We start from the raw sequence: 15,105 nt of genomic DNA, 5'->3' as shown, positions 1-15,105 counted from the left end.
CATCAGTTCACCAGCAAAGCACCAATTCAGCACCAGAGCAGCCCCATCACAGGATCAGAGCAGCACCAATGCAGACCACTGCAGCATTAGCACACCACAACAACAACTCAGCACCACCTCTGCATCACTGAGCACCACCTGCACACAAGCGCACCAGCACCTCAGCACCATATCAGTATAACTCAGCATCTCCTCAGCATTAGGACAGATAAACTAGAAGACATTGTAAATGTAATCCTTTTTTTAATAGCGTCATTCATTTGTATATAATGTTTATTAGCTTATATATAAGGTAACAAAAATGCTTATAACACTTTTTTATTACAACTTTTCAACATGCTATACAGCAGCAACACTGCTCTAAAACATAGTTTAAACACATTAACTAAGCCAATAGCTCTGGCTAAACACTTATAAGGTCCCCCAGGCGAGACCTATTGGCTATGCCAATGCTTGTTATTGGAGTCGGTGCTTGCTATCTAGAGAAGCATGTCTGAGGCCAGAGGTAGACCTATCAATTACAGGGGACTCGCCACGTGGGAGGGGTTTGTAATCAGGTCTGATTATGTAGCAATACCCACCTTTCATGAGGTTTTGTGGGAGCACAGCCCTGGCTCGGGCGCATCCACTCTAGTTTAACGAAGAGCTTGTCGGGGAGCAGAGGGGTTTGCTTCTGCTGTAGATCACATCATGTCTGATCTTACGTTTGGCTCGGCGGTGTGTGCGTCCCAGACATGTCTTTAACCCTCTCCATTTCTGGACGTGTTTCGACCCATCTTTAAAGACTCTTGCAGCCTCCGTTGTCTCAGACCACAACTGCCAAAACTTCGAGCCTTTTTCTGGTGTTGCAGAGGCCGCCGCATCCACCCGCAGGGTGGGGGAGGCTCAAGGGCCGGCGCCATAACCCACGCGGTGCCAACAGGGGGATGGAACTGGTCCTGGGCGCCCCGAAGCGGCCAGGACCAGCGGAAACGGGGTGCGCACCAGCCACCCCGACAGGAAGTGACCTTGTGACCTTGGCGCCCATGGGGGGCGACCAATGGCCAACCTTGCTACCTTTGAACCCCCCAATCAAAGGGGGTTCACCTGAAGCCCTTAGGGGGCTCAAGGGGATTTAAGCGCCGCCGCTCCCCAACCAGAAGCACAACGTCTTCGAAGGAGCTGGGAGAGCGGCGCGACAACGACATCGTTTGAAGAGGACCGACTGCGGTAGGAGGCGGCGAAGGACGGCCGAAGCAGAAGGACGACCCCACAGAGCGGCGCGCCGGTCAAGTTCTCCACCCAGCTCCCTGGGAACCCGAAGCGACGGAGAAAGACGACGAGCTCGGCGGCCTTGCCAAGCTCCAGCGCGGTAAGCAATTGTCCAGTTTGGAGCGCGCATTGAGCCGCTTCAGCAGACGAACAGCACACACGTGCAAGGAAGTTCAAAGGCGGGTCCAGAATTCCTTCCGACCCAGCGGCGCAGACCAGCCCGCAGAAACCAGACCTAGGCCTTGGGGACAACATGGCGGAAGATCAGCCAGGAGACATGGCGGAAGTGCTGAAGAAAATCCGCGAGATATCGGCGGCACACGGCGACGAATGGCTCCAGCCCCATTTGGCCAAAGGAAAGGAGAATAGGCCGGACGGCCAGGCGGAGGAGGAAGCAGGCCCGTCAGCACCCAAGAAGCCTAAGACCACGCCGAGGAAGAAGACGTCCAAGAGGAATCCCCCAAAGAAAGTGCGCCAGAAGCTCCCGCCGCTGAGGTCAGACGACAGCAAGCAGGGTGAGACGAACGGCAGAGCGGTTAATGGTGAGCATATTAGTACCATTGTGAAAGAATGTTTGAAATCACTCGCTCCGACGGTACTGAGCAGCTCAAGGCAGGGGGCGGCGGGGCCCAGGGAACAACGCACTGACGAGACGGGGGGCTTAACGTGGCATATGATGGATCCGGGGTGGGCCCGGCAGTCAAGGGTGCAGGAGCAGGTGGGCCTGTCCCCGCAGGGGGATCAGGTTTCCCCCTTACCCAGGTGGGGGTACAATGCTGGGTCCGGGAGCCCGGGGTCGGGGGGGCTAGGCAGTGACCTGTACGCCAGACCATCCCCCGGCCCTGCCTCCTTGACGACGAAAGCCACGGGGCTCGCGTGCCTTATTCCTCTCGCGGTGAAAGAGAGGATATGGCGCAAGGAGTTCATCGATATATTCTCGCTCCTAGAAATACAGCTAGAGGGCCTCGACCTGACCACATGTGACAGGAGAGAGGATGAAAAAAGGGAGAGGCGAGGGGCTAGAAAGGAGCGGAACTTCGAGAATTGGCTAGACGCTTTCAGGATCATGGCGTGTATCATAGTAGAGAGGTTCCCCCATTGCGCAGCTGACCTGTGGCTGTATGAGGCTAACATACATTCTGCGCAGAGGCAATTCCCCGGGGACGCATGGTTGGAATATGATAAGGGCTTCAGGTTAAAGATGCAGAGGCACCCAGAGATGGAGTGGAACGAGGAGGACGTTTCAGGTTTTATTCACAAAATGCTCGCTGCCAAAGAAGTGAGAGCCTGGACGGGGAAATACGACCAGTCCTTTCGGAGTTCGTCCCACAAGGGGAAGAACAAAAGTTACCAGAAACATTCCTCTGGACGGTCCAACTCCCCCCCCCGCGACCAAGGCCATATGCTGGAGATACGATGCGGGGGACTGTTCATGGGGCTCCTCGTGCAAATTCCAACATGCATGCTCAAGCTGCGGGGGGAAACACGCTGCAGCGACATGCAAAGGCTCCAAGCGGGAAGCAAAGAGCGAAAAGAAAGAGAAACACAAGAAGCACTAGCCCGAAGGCTAGTCGGGGCAGGACACTAGTAGACATCCAACAGTGCCAGCTGGCTAGGTCCCCCATTAATACACAACAGCTGCGCAGTTTAGCAAACAGGTATCCAAACAAAGCAGATGCCAGGACGCTGGTGGAGGGTTTTTGAAGAAGGCTTCATTATCCCGTTTCAAGGCCCACTGCCATTGACGGGAGCGAATAACTTACAGTCAGCGAGGCAGCATCCCCGGGTGGTGAGCGCGAAGATAGAAAAGGAGAAGAGCCTGGGTAGAATCGAGGGCCCCCTCCCTCAGGAATTGTGCGAAGGAATAGTCATCTCCCCACTAGGAGTGGTTCCAAAAAAGGAAAAGGGCCAATTCAGGCTAATACACCACTTGTCATACCCCAAGGGGGGGTCCGTAAACGATGGCATCGACCAGGAAGCATGCTCGGTGGGTTACGCGTCAGTGGATGACGCGATCGCACTAGTCAAAGCGTCAGGGAAGGGGGCCCTCATGGCCAAGGCGGACATCGAATCTGCCTTCCGCTTATTACCGGTACATCCGACCAGCTTCCACCTGCTGGGCTTCCAATGGGAAGGGGACATGTACGTCGACAAAGCCATGCCCATGGGATGTGCCATATCTTGTGCCTATTTTGAACAATTCGCTACCTTTCTGGAATGGGCCCTACACGACAGGCATCAAGGGGGCGGGAAACTGCACTACCTGGACGATTTCCTGTTCACAGGACCGGCGGGATCCTCGACGTGCGACAGTACATTGGCGGCGTTCGAGGACCTGACCGAAACACTCGGAGTTCCCTTAGCGAAAGAGAAGACGACAGGCCCAACGACTAGACTGACGTTCTTGGGCATTGAGCTTGACTCCACGGCGGGGACCGCCAGGCTCCCCCCGGAGAAAGTGCAGGAGTTCAGGGAAGAAATAGCCAAACTACGGGGCCGGCGCAAAGCCACCCTCAGGGATATCCAGGGGGTGGTAGGCAGGCTGAACTTTGCGGCGAGGGTCATCCCGCCCGCCAGGGTCTTTTCCAGGCGCCTCACCGCACTAACGGCTGGCGTTACCCACAAGCACCACCACATCCGGCTGAGCACGGGTGTAAGGCAGGATCTACAGGTATGGGACGAATTCCTGCAGGATTTCAATGGTGTGCTGATCTGGAAAAAGGGTTGGGTAACAGCGGATCAGCTATCCCTATACACAGACGCGGCCGGGAGCCTGGGATTTGGGGCGGTCCTGGGGAACAGATGGTGTGGCAGCCAGTGGCCAGACAATTGGCATGCGCAGGGGCTCACAAAAAACATCACGTTCCTCGAACTATTCCCAATAGTAGTGGCCCTGACGGTATGGAAAAAAGAGATAAGGAACCTAAAGCTCACCTTGTGGTCAGATAACTTGGGGGTAGTGCAGGCCATTAACAGAGGCGCAGCAAGATGCCCGGGCATGTTGAGGCTAATGCGAGAGTTGGTTAAATTGCAGCTCGAGGGGAATCTGGAGCTGAAGGCTCGACACGTGCCGGGGACAGAGAACACGGTCGCCGATGCGCTATCCCGGTCCCAGATGACACGGTTCAAACAACTTCTACCCGGTGCAGACGAGGTGATGACCCCCTTTCCACCATACCTGTGGGACCTGGGGGGGTTGACTTGTCCAGATTAATAGGGCACTCGCTCACCTCTGAGGCACACAGGAGATACGGGAAATACGCGGCCACAGTAATGAGAATCGGGGGCATAGAGTCGCTGGAAGACAAAGCAAAGGTGCGCACAGCGGTGGAGAAATTCGTGCAATGGGCATTCGACGCTAAGAAAACAAGGTCTTGGGCACAGGCGCACCTGGCCGCCATTGCATACTTTGCCAGGCTCCACACAGGCGAGGACCCCACGGCAACTGTCTACCTGAAAGCAGCCCTGAAAGGCTGGCGGAAAATTGAGGGGACCAAGAAGGACGCCAGACGCCCCATTGATTATGACAAGCTGGGTCAGTTACTTAGCGCCCTAACCAGCATCATTGCAGACAGGTATGAGCGGCTACTCTTCGGGGCCGCGTTCACCACGGCTTTCTTTGGGGCATTTTGGGTAAGCGAAATAGTGGCCCCCAACAGGTCAGGCCCGGCACAGCGCTGCTTGCAGGCAAGAGACATCAAGCCAATGATAAAAGCTGTGGAGCTCACGCTTAGGCAATCCAAAACGGATAGGGCCCGAAAAGGGGCGACGATACGCCTACATTGTATTCCAGAGGTGGGGCGCTGCGCAGTGTGCTGGCTGTTTCAATACATGGCGGTTCGCCCGGCGGGGGATGGCCCCCTCTTCGTACACCAAGATGGAAGGAACTTGAGCAGGTTCCAGTTCACGGCCGTAATGCGCCAGGGCCTCAGTAAGGCGGGGCTCCAGGCAACATCATTTGCCCCGCACTCCTTCAGGATCGGGGCGGCGACCTCGGCATCGCAGTATGGCATGCCAGAGGACAGGATCCAGGCCGTGGGCAGATGGCGGTCCAGGGCCTACAAGTCTTACATACGCCCGCATCTCATATAAAAAAAAAAAAGAAACAGAAACAGAAAGGGGAGAGGGGTAGTGGGGGGGGGGGGAGCAGCCGCCTTGGGATGCCGCACGGCAGGGTTTTTTGCCCCTCCCTCGTCCACACCCGGTGCGCAGAAAGCCACCTTAATGGAGCATTTTCTCTCGACAGGAGGACGCCCACAACTGGTATGGGTCGTGGGACACTCATTCGTATCCAGAATGGAGTCCTGGTGGAGGCGAGTGGGGCACAAGGAAAGCAGACCCAAGGCGACATACATCCGCTGGATCGGACGGCCCGGCATGAGATGGGAGCAGTTGCTACCGACCCTGGACGGCCTCATGGCAGACTCAGCCTGGCTGCCGGACGTGCTGATCAAACATCTAGGAGGGAACGACCTGACGCGGTTGGGCCGCAAGGCGGTGGGCCAAGCCATCCAGAAGGAAATCGCCAAAGCGGCGGCATGGCTGGGGACCACGACAGTGGTTTGGTCGGAGATGATCAGCAGGAGGCACTGGAGGGGTGCCGACTCCAACAAGGCGGTGGATAACGCAAAGCGCAAGTTAAATACCGCCATGCACAAGTTTTGCTCAACCAACGGCCTGGAATCAATCAGGCACGGCCTCATCCACCCAGGCCGCCCAGAGCTATATGGACAAGATGGGGTGCATCTGTCCGACAAGGGAATGGAGGTGTTCTGGGGCAACTTGTGGGGCGCAATGACGCTCGCGGGTTGTCGTTAAAAAAAAAAAAAAAAAGGAGCAAGAGAAGGGGGAATGTAGGTAGCCACGAACCAAGGGGCAGAAGGGGGGAGCCGCAGAAAGACGTGAGCCTCCCTGCGGCGTGGCGGAAATCCTACAATCGTTGGCTAACCAAACACACCGGTGGGCGGTGTGTAGGAGGAGGGCCACTCACTTTTCAATGCCGCACGGCAGGGTGACGTGGCCGCACAAAGGAGGGGAGTAAAAGACGGAGACGGCACTCGCGGCCCAGACCCGGCCGGACGGCAGGGCGCAAATGGTAGCGAGCTGGGGACCTAACTCCAGGCAAAGAAGCTCCCCTCCATGACACCCAAAAGGGGTGTGGCCAACCAACTACCGGAACACCAAGAAACTGATTAAGAACTGGTTGTACACAAGTGCCATTTACGAACTGATGGGTGCACGAGAGACAGACACCTGTACCAGGGGAAGGTGTCATAAACTGTAATGTGATGTGCATGATTTATGGTTAAAGTTCGCAAATGAAGATTGTACAACCAGTATGTTATTAATATTGTTATTAATAATCATTATTGATATTAATAAATCTGCGGCCAACAATGACCATCACCAAGAACTGAGATTGTTGGCTGACATTATTTGCTAGGATTGTTGGAGAATATGGAGGATGTATGCAGATGCCGACCGGCAAGTAAGTATAGACGGTTGACCCACTGAGTAGGCACATGCGAGGGTTATTGCAGAGGCCGCCGCATCCACCCGCAGGGTGGGGGAGGCTCAAGGGCCGGCGCCATAACCCACGCGGTGCCAACAGGGGGATGGAACTGGTCCTGGGCGCCCCGAAGCGGCCAGGACCAGCGGAAACGGGGTGCGCACCAGCCACCCCGACAGGAAGTGACCTTGTGACCTTGGCGCCCATGGGGGGCGACCAATGGCCAACCTTGCTACCTTTGAACCCCCCAATCAAAGGGGGTTCACCTGAAGCCCTTAGGGGGCTCAAGGGGATTTAAGCGCCGCCGCTCCCCAACCAGAAGCACAACGTCTTCGAAGGAGCTGGGAGAGCGGCGCGACAACGACATCGTTTGAAGCCCACCCACCCACACCTGAGGAACAGCAGAGTCGCAGTGCTGGACAGTGGGGAAGGCGTTGGCGGAAATCCTACAATCGTTGGCTAACCAAACACACCGGTGGGCGGTGTGTAGGAGGAGGGCCACTCACTTTTCAATGCCGCACGGCAGGGTGACGTGGCCGCACAAAGGAGGGGAGGAAAAGACGGAGACGGCACTCGCGGCCCAGACCCGGCCGGACGGCAGGGCGCAAATGGTAGCGAGCTGGGGACCTAACTCCAGGCAAAGAAGCTCCCCTCCATGACACCCAAAAGGGGTGTGGCCAACCAACTACCGGAACACCAAGAAACTGATTAAGAACTGGTTGTACACAAGTGCCATTTACGAACTGATGGGTGCACGAGAGACAGACACCTGTACCAGGGGAAGGTGTCATAAACTGTAATGTGATGTGCATGATTTATGGTTAAAGTTCGCAAATGAAGATTGTACAACCAGTATGTTATTAATATTGTTATTAATAATCATTATTGATATTAATAAATCTGCGGCCAACAATGACCATCACCAAGAACTGAGATTGTTGGCTGACATTATTTGCTAGGATTGTTGGAGAATATGGAGGATGTATGCAGATGCCGACCGGCAAGTAAGTATAGACGGTTGACCCACTGAGTAGGCACATGCGAGGGTTATGACTCTCACCTTTGCCTTTTTCTTCCTCTACTTGTATTACACCTACACCCCACTCCCGCTGGTTACAGTACAGATCACAGACCACGTGCAAAATTACACCACATTGCTATAGTCTATGAAAGATTTGTTTCAACCCTATTAGGAGGAATCAGATCATTATGCTTGACAAACAGTTCAGCAGGTTAAGCGCTCGCTGCTGAGCGCTGCATGTAGTCAGCCATTCATCGTTCAGCAGTATAAATAAAACGAGGATCATTACTCTGTGCCGTAACACTGCCTACTATTCAAATGTAAGGAGACGACTTCGCTTTTGTTGTGCACTACTTAAATTCCCAGCATTGCATTATTTATATTTAATTGCAGTCATCAGTTTTACGGCCTTTGACTGGTATTCGCACGTTATGTCAAAATCATAATCCGTGGTCTACATTCACATGCATCCCTAGATTGAAAAGTGGCCTTGTTATATTCCACATATGCTCTCTTTTAAGAAAACCACCCCCTGTGGAAACTCTTTGTGCATTGCTCCGCTGTTGTTATTTTTTTTGCCCAAACAGATTTATTTACAGTCTTCCAGTTTGCTACTAATAGCGCAGTTTATTTTCGACATGTAGTTTTGGGACAGAAGGCAAATAAATTGCCCGTGGCCTGGTTCTGATGTGATCCATCCACCCAGTGGCGTAACGAAACTTGAGGGGGCCCCCCCTGCAAACTACATGGAGGGTGCCCTCCCCATTCTCCGTGCCAGTCTAGAGCTCTCAGGCCAGCGACCCGCCATACTGCAGGAGATGCGGGTCGATCGTTACGCCACTGTCACCAATCCTGCCGTTATAAGTAACACTGAATGGTGGAGGTAAAGGTTGGGCTTAGTCTGCCCGCAGGCTATCAAAGGTGGTGGTCCATTCATTACAGGGCCCCTGCCATTAGTAGGCCGGGGAAGTTTGCCCAATTTTAGGTGGGTGTCCTGGTGCAGACTCCTGTCTTGATATACAATATCGGGCCCACTCATCGTTCAGTTTTGACAAAATTGCATCCACTGCTCCTTCTCGTTTCCGTTTTAAAACATTAGACAAAGCGACAATGCTGTGTTTCAAAAGCAGATGTAACTGCAGATGTAACAACCCAGGTGTTGGAATGCTTTACCTTTAGAATTACGCTTGGAACCGTCTGAGACCATGTTCAGAAAGAAACTTAAAACCCACCTATATAGTAGGTAGACTTCTTAAAGGGCGGGAGGGGCGGCTATTCCACTAATCATAGCGCGGGGACACGCCGGTGGCGTAACCAGGCGATTTATAAATGTCCAATAATAATAATAATAACTACAAAGAGCACATTTTGATAATACATTTTTATTAGTAGACAATAGCAATCTTAAGAGGCATTGAAAAGCTTCATACACACTTTGACCCCAATTCCATCACAGTCTCTCTCTCTCTCAGTGAGTCAGTCTCTCTCTCTCAGTCAGTCAGTCTCTCTCTCTCTGTCATTCAGTCTCTGTCAGTCTGTCAGTCAGTCAGTCTGTCAGTCAGTCTCTCTATCTCTCTCTTTCTGTCAGTCTGTCAGTCAGTCAGTCAGTCTCTGTCAGTTTCTCAGCCAGTCAGTCTCTCCGTCAGTCAGTATTCAGTCTCTGAGTCAGTCAGTCTCTACTCTCTCTCCACTCTATCTCTCTCTCTCCATTCTCTCTCTCAACTCTGTCTACTCTATCTCCACTGTCTCTCTCTCCACTCTCTCTCCAGTGTCTCTCCCTCCACTGTCTCTCTCCGCTGTCTCTCTCTCCACTGTCTCTCTCTCCACTGTCTCTCCACTCTCTCACTCTTTCTACTCTCTCTCTCTCTCTCCACTGTCTCTCATTCTCTCTACTCTCTCTCCACTGTCTCCCCCACTCTCTCTCCACTCACTCTCCCTTCTCTCTCTCTCTACTCTCCCTTCTCTCTCTACTATCTCTCCACTCTCTTCTCTACTCTCTCTCCTTTCTCTCTATTCTCCCTCTCTCCACTCTCTCTCTCCAGTGTCTCTCCCTCCACTGTCTCTCCCTTCACTGTCTCTCTCCGCTGTCTCTCTCTCCACTCTCTCTTTCTCTCCTCTCTCCCTCCACTCTCCCTCTCTCCTCTCTCCCTCCACTCTCTCCACTCTCTCCCTCTCCACTCTCTCTCCACTCTCTCTCCACTCTCTCTCTCCACTCTCTCCCTCTCCACTCTCCACTCTCTCCCTCTCCACTCCCTCCAGTGTCTCTCTCTCCACTCTCTCTCTCTTCACTCTCTCTCTCTCCCCTCTCTTCCTCTATCCTCCCCTCTCTCCCTCTACTCTCTCCAGTTGCTCTCTCCCTCTACTCTCTCCACTCTCTCTACTCTCTCCACTCTCTCTCCACTCTCTCTCCACTCTCTCTCCTCTCTCTCTCCTCTCTCTCCACTCTCTCTCCACTCTCTCTCCACTCTCTCTCCCTCTCCACTCTCTCTCCCTCTCCACTCTCTCTCCCTCTCCCTCTCCACTCTCTCTCCCTCTCCGCTCTCTCTCCCTCTCCACTGTCTCTCTCCACTGTCTCTCTCCACTGTGTCTCTCTCCACTGTCTCTCTCTCCACTGTCTATCTCTCCACTGTCTCTCTCTCTACTGTCTCTCTCTCTCTACTGTCTCTCTCTCCACTGTCTCTCCACTGTCTCTCACTCTCTCTACTCTCTCCCCACTCTCTCTCCACTGTCTCCCTCCACTCTCTCCATCCACTCTCTCCCCACTCTCTCTCTCTTTCTCCCTTCTCTGTCTCTACTCTCCCTTCTCTCTCTCCACTCTCTCTCTCTCCACTATCTCTCTCCACTCTCTCTCTCCACTTTCTCTCTCCACTCTCTCTCTCCCCACTCTCTCTCTCTTCACTCTCTCTCTCCACTCTCTCTCTCTCCACTCTCTACCCACGCTCTCTCTCCACTTTCTCCACTCTCTACCCACTCTCTCTCTCTCCACTCTCTCCACTCTCTCCCCTCTCTCTCACTCTCTCCACTCTCTCTCTCAACTCCACTCTCTCTCTCACTCCACTCTCTCTCTCACTCCACTCTCTCTCTCCACTCTCTCTCTCTCCACTTTCTCTCTCATTCCACTCTCTCTCTCTCCACTCTCTCTCTCTCCACTCTCTCCTCCCTCTCTCTCTCTCTCCACTCTCTACCCACTCCTTCCCTCCACTCTCTACCCACTCTCTCTCTCTCCACTCTCTACCCACTCTCTCTCTCTCCACTCTCTCCCCTCTCTCTCTCTCCACTCTCTCTCTCACTCCACTCTCTCTCCCACTCCACTCTCTCTCTCCACTCTCTCTCTCCACTCTCTCTCTCTCCACTCTCCCCACTCTCTCTCTCTTCACTCTCTCTCGCTCCACTCTCTACCCACTCTATCTGTCCACTCTCTCCACTTTCTCTCACTCCACTCTCTCTCTCACTCCACTCTCTCTCTCACTCCACTCTCTCTCTCTCTCTCTCTCACTCCACTCTCTCTCTCTCACTCCACTCTCTCTCCCCTCTCTCTCACAAAGTAGTGTGTGTTGCCATGGCCTCCAAAGAAATGTTTCCAGGGGGGGGGGGCACATTTTTAACTTCATCACCATCCCCCTTGCACTCTTCTCACCCTCCCCCTTGCACCCTTCTCACCCTCCCCCTTGCACCCTTCTCCCCCTCGCACTCTTCTCCCCCTAACCCCTTGCACCCTTCTCCCCCTCCCCCTTGCACCCTTTACTACCTTGCACCCATCTCCCCTCCGCCTTGCACCCTTCTCCCCTTCGCCTTGCACCCTTCTCCCCTCTCCCTGGCACCCTTCTCCCCTCCCCCTTGCACCCTTCTCCCCTCCCCCTTGCACCCTTCTACCCTCTGCCTTGCACCCTTCTCCACTCCGCCTTGCACCCTTCTCCACTCCGCCTTTCACCTTTCTCCCCTCTACCTTGCACCCTTCTCCTCTCTACCTTGCACCCTTCTCCCTCTCAACTTGCACCCTTGTCTACCTTGCACCCACTGCTCTCTGCCTTGCATCCTTCTCCCCTCTACCTTGCACCCTTCTCCCCTCTTCCTTGCACCCTTCTCCCCTCCCCGGTGCACCCTTCTCTCCTCTGCCTTGAACCCTTCTCCTCTCTACCTTGCACCCATCTCCTCTCTGCCTTGCACCCGTCTCCCTTCCGCCTTGCACCCTTCTCTACCTTGCACCCATCTCCTCTCTGCCTTGCACTCTTCTCCTCTCTACCTTGCACCCTTCTCCCCTCTGCCTTTCACCCTTCTCGGCACCCCTTGCCCCCCCATGGTGCCTTCTAACAAGAGTGCTTACCTGAGGGCACCATTTTGCAGCCTCATCCCTTCTCATATGAGCTTTGCCCTGGAGAATGCGCTCTCTGGGGGCCCCCACTCCCACCCTTGTCAGGGTCCTGAGCAGTGCTCTTTGCTGCCTCCTGCTCTCTGGAGCCCCACCCCAGGGTCCCAGCAGTGCTCTATGCTGCCTCCTGCTCTCTGGGGCCCCACCCCACCCTTGTCAGGGTCCTGAGCAGTGCTCTGTGCTGCCTCCTGCTCTCTGGGGCCCCCACTCCACCCTTGTCAGGGTCCCAGAAGTGCTCTGTGCTGCCTCCTGCTGTCTCTGGGCCCCCACCCCCACCCTTGTCAAGGTCCCAGCAGTGCTCTGTGCTGCCTCCTGGGGCCCCACCCCCACCCTTGTCAAGGTCCCAGCAGTGCTCTGTGCTGCCTCCTGCTCTCTGGGGCCCCCACCCCACCCTTGTCAGGGTCCCGAGCAGTGCTCTATGCTGCCTCCTGCTCTCTGGGGCCCCCACCCCACCCTTGTCAGGGTCCTGAGCAGTGCTCTGTGCTGCCTCCTGCTCTCTGGGGGCCCCACTCCACCCTTGTCAGGGTCCCAGAAGTGCTCTGTGCTGCCTCCTGCTGTCTCTGGGCCCCCACCCCCACCCTTGCCAAGGTCCCAGCAGTGCTCTGTGCTACCTCCTGCTCTCTGGGGGCCCCACTCCACCCTTGTCAGGGTCCCAGAAGTGCTCTGTGCTGCCTCCTGCTGTCTCTGGGCCCCTACCCCCACCCTTGTCAAGGTCCCAGCAGTGCTCTGTGCTGCCTCCTGCCCTCTGGGGCCCCAACCCCACCCTTGTCAAGGTCCCAGCAGTGCTCTGTGCTGCCTCCTGCTCTCTGGGGCCCCCACTCCACCCTTGTCAGGGTCCCAGAAGTGCTCTGTGCTGCCTCTTGCTGTCTCTGGGCCCCCACCCCCACCCTTGTCAAGGTCCCAGCAGTGCTCTGTGCTGCCTCCTGCTCTCTGGGGCCCCCACCCCACCCTTGTCAGAGTCCCAGCAGTGCTCTATGCTGCCTCCTGCTCTCTGGGCCCCCACCCCAACCTCTTTCTGGCCCTGGCACCTCTGACTGAAGAGAAATAAAGTATGTTGATACTTTGTTTCTCTACAGTCAGAGGGAGGGGGGTTCGGAGCAGGCTGCAGGCAGCCTGCACCTGCTTCAGAGGGAGAGAGGCTTGCTTCAGCGCAAAGCAAGCCTCTCTCACTGAAGAGCTTACTGAAGGGAGTGGGGCCCCCCGCACTGCAGGCCTGCGGGGGCATTTGTTACGCCCCTGCATCTACCAGCTGAATGTTTGTTCATCTTCCTCTGTCCTAGTTCAGCTGTACTTCTAACACTTGTCAGATTCTACACATGACCCCTGTTACTTCACAATCTCCCCTACTGCGGGGCTGTTTCACCTGTGCTGGGGGGCGGGAGGCACGCACAGCACCCCAGTGCTCATGACTGTGGAAAATTGATACGGTTTGGTGAACATTATCTGCGCCATCTTGCCTTTTTTCCCCGATGCCACACTTTTTCGTACACCCCCGCCATGTTTTAGCTGCCTTGATCAGAACCATCCTCTGTACACCCCTGACCCCTAGCACGGCTCTTCACCCTTACAAACACCCCTACGCACTGATCACTCCCGCTCTCACATGCCTCGCGCGTAAGCGGCAGCCATTTTGAGCACCATGGCCTCCCTGCCCTCGCTGATAGCCAGCGCGTCTCTCTCTCCTAACCTCGCAGGCATCCCCCGCACGCTGGCAACCCCCTCCCGCTCTCACATGCTTCGGGTCATAAACCCCTCTTCAGCGCGGCTCTGCCTCGGAATCCCATCCTGTTCCCAGCGCGACACCTCCCTTCATCCCCTTTCATGGTCCCAAGTCCTTTGATACAAACCCCCTTTCCCTGTATACCCGTTTGTCTCCCTTGTTCCCAGGCCGCCACCTGGCTCTGCGGATACTATTTATCACACCCCCGTACAGTAGGAAGCTTCCCCCTATCAAAGGACCCTCAAGTCGATCGAACACCCTTCACCCCATGAGATCCGATCAACCCCACACATTCCGTGAATCGGCGGAATGTCCAGCTGCGCGATAATCATCACCTGTTGTGACCGGGGCGGGGACTTCAACTGTAAATGTGTGGGAACGGGCTTGAAGCGGGGATTCCTAGGATGCTTTTCCGTACATCAAAGTATTGACAAATATGTGTTTCATGTAATAAAGCAATAAACCTGCGTATAAGAGGCCAGGCCTCAGAGATGTGGTTAGAGCACCTCGTGACGATACTTGCTGTCTGAATTGATGTGTTCTCCTCCGGAGAGAATAAACCCTCGTTTCCTGCCTTTCAGTCACCAGCGCCTGCTTCTTCATTGATTAATATTGTGTGGGTAATAGAGGCGACACCGCCGGGCAACACAAAAGGGTCTTTGGTCACTGGTTGTCTATTCACCCTTTTACAATTGGCGTCCCAAGCGTGGGGCCCATCAGCGACTCGTGGATCCAGTGGGAGAGGTCCTGACGACAGAGTGAACGACTGCAACGATCGGGAGGTACCCTGTCCGATAGACCCTCGTCTGACAGCCGATCATCCGAACTTCACTGGTTCCGAACAGACCTCTCTCGAGTGATCTACGGTCCTGACTGGGAACCATCAGGAGTGCCGCGAGGATTACGAAGAAAAGAGGACGATCGGGCGCTGGATTCGGAAGACAAGAAACTGTCCATGCGGTCCGGGTAAGGTCGTGTAGACACGACGAATTAAGAAATTGTTTGATTGATTGTAAAAAAATACTAGTATTACTTTTTGTTAATTTATTTGGAGATTCGCTGTCGGCAAACGGAGAAACAACCGGCTCTCCCTTCGCAAACAGTGAAGGATAGGTAACGCACCCGTCGTACCTATCTTTCTCCCCCACTGATCAATTGCCCCTCCCCATTGATTAACTGTTACGGATTGTTTTCTGGAGATTCTTTGTCTGCAAACAGGAAAGAATAGGTTCCCT

This window comes from Lissotriton vulgaris, unplaced genomic scaffold (genome assembly GCF_964263255.1).
Source record: "Lissotriton vulgaris unplaced genomic scaffold, aLisVul1.2 SCAFFOLD_1587, whole genome shotgun sequence".
Lineage (NCBI taxonomy): Eukaryota > Metazoa > Chordata > Amphibia > Caudata > Salamandridae > Lissotriton > Lissotriton vulgaris.
The sequence above is the reverse complement of the archived record's forward strand: the minus strand, read 5'-3'. Positions refer to the sequence as shown.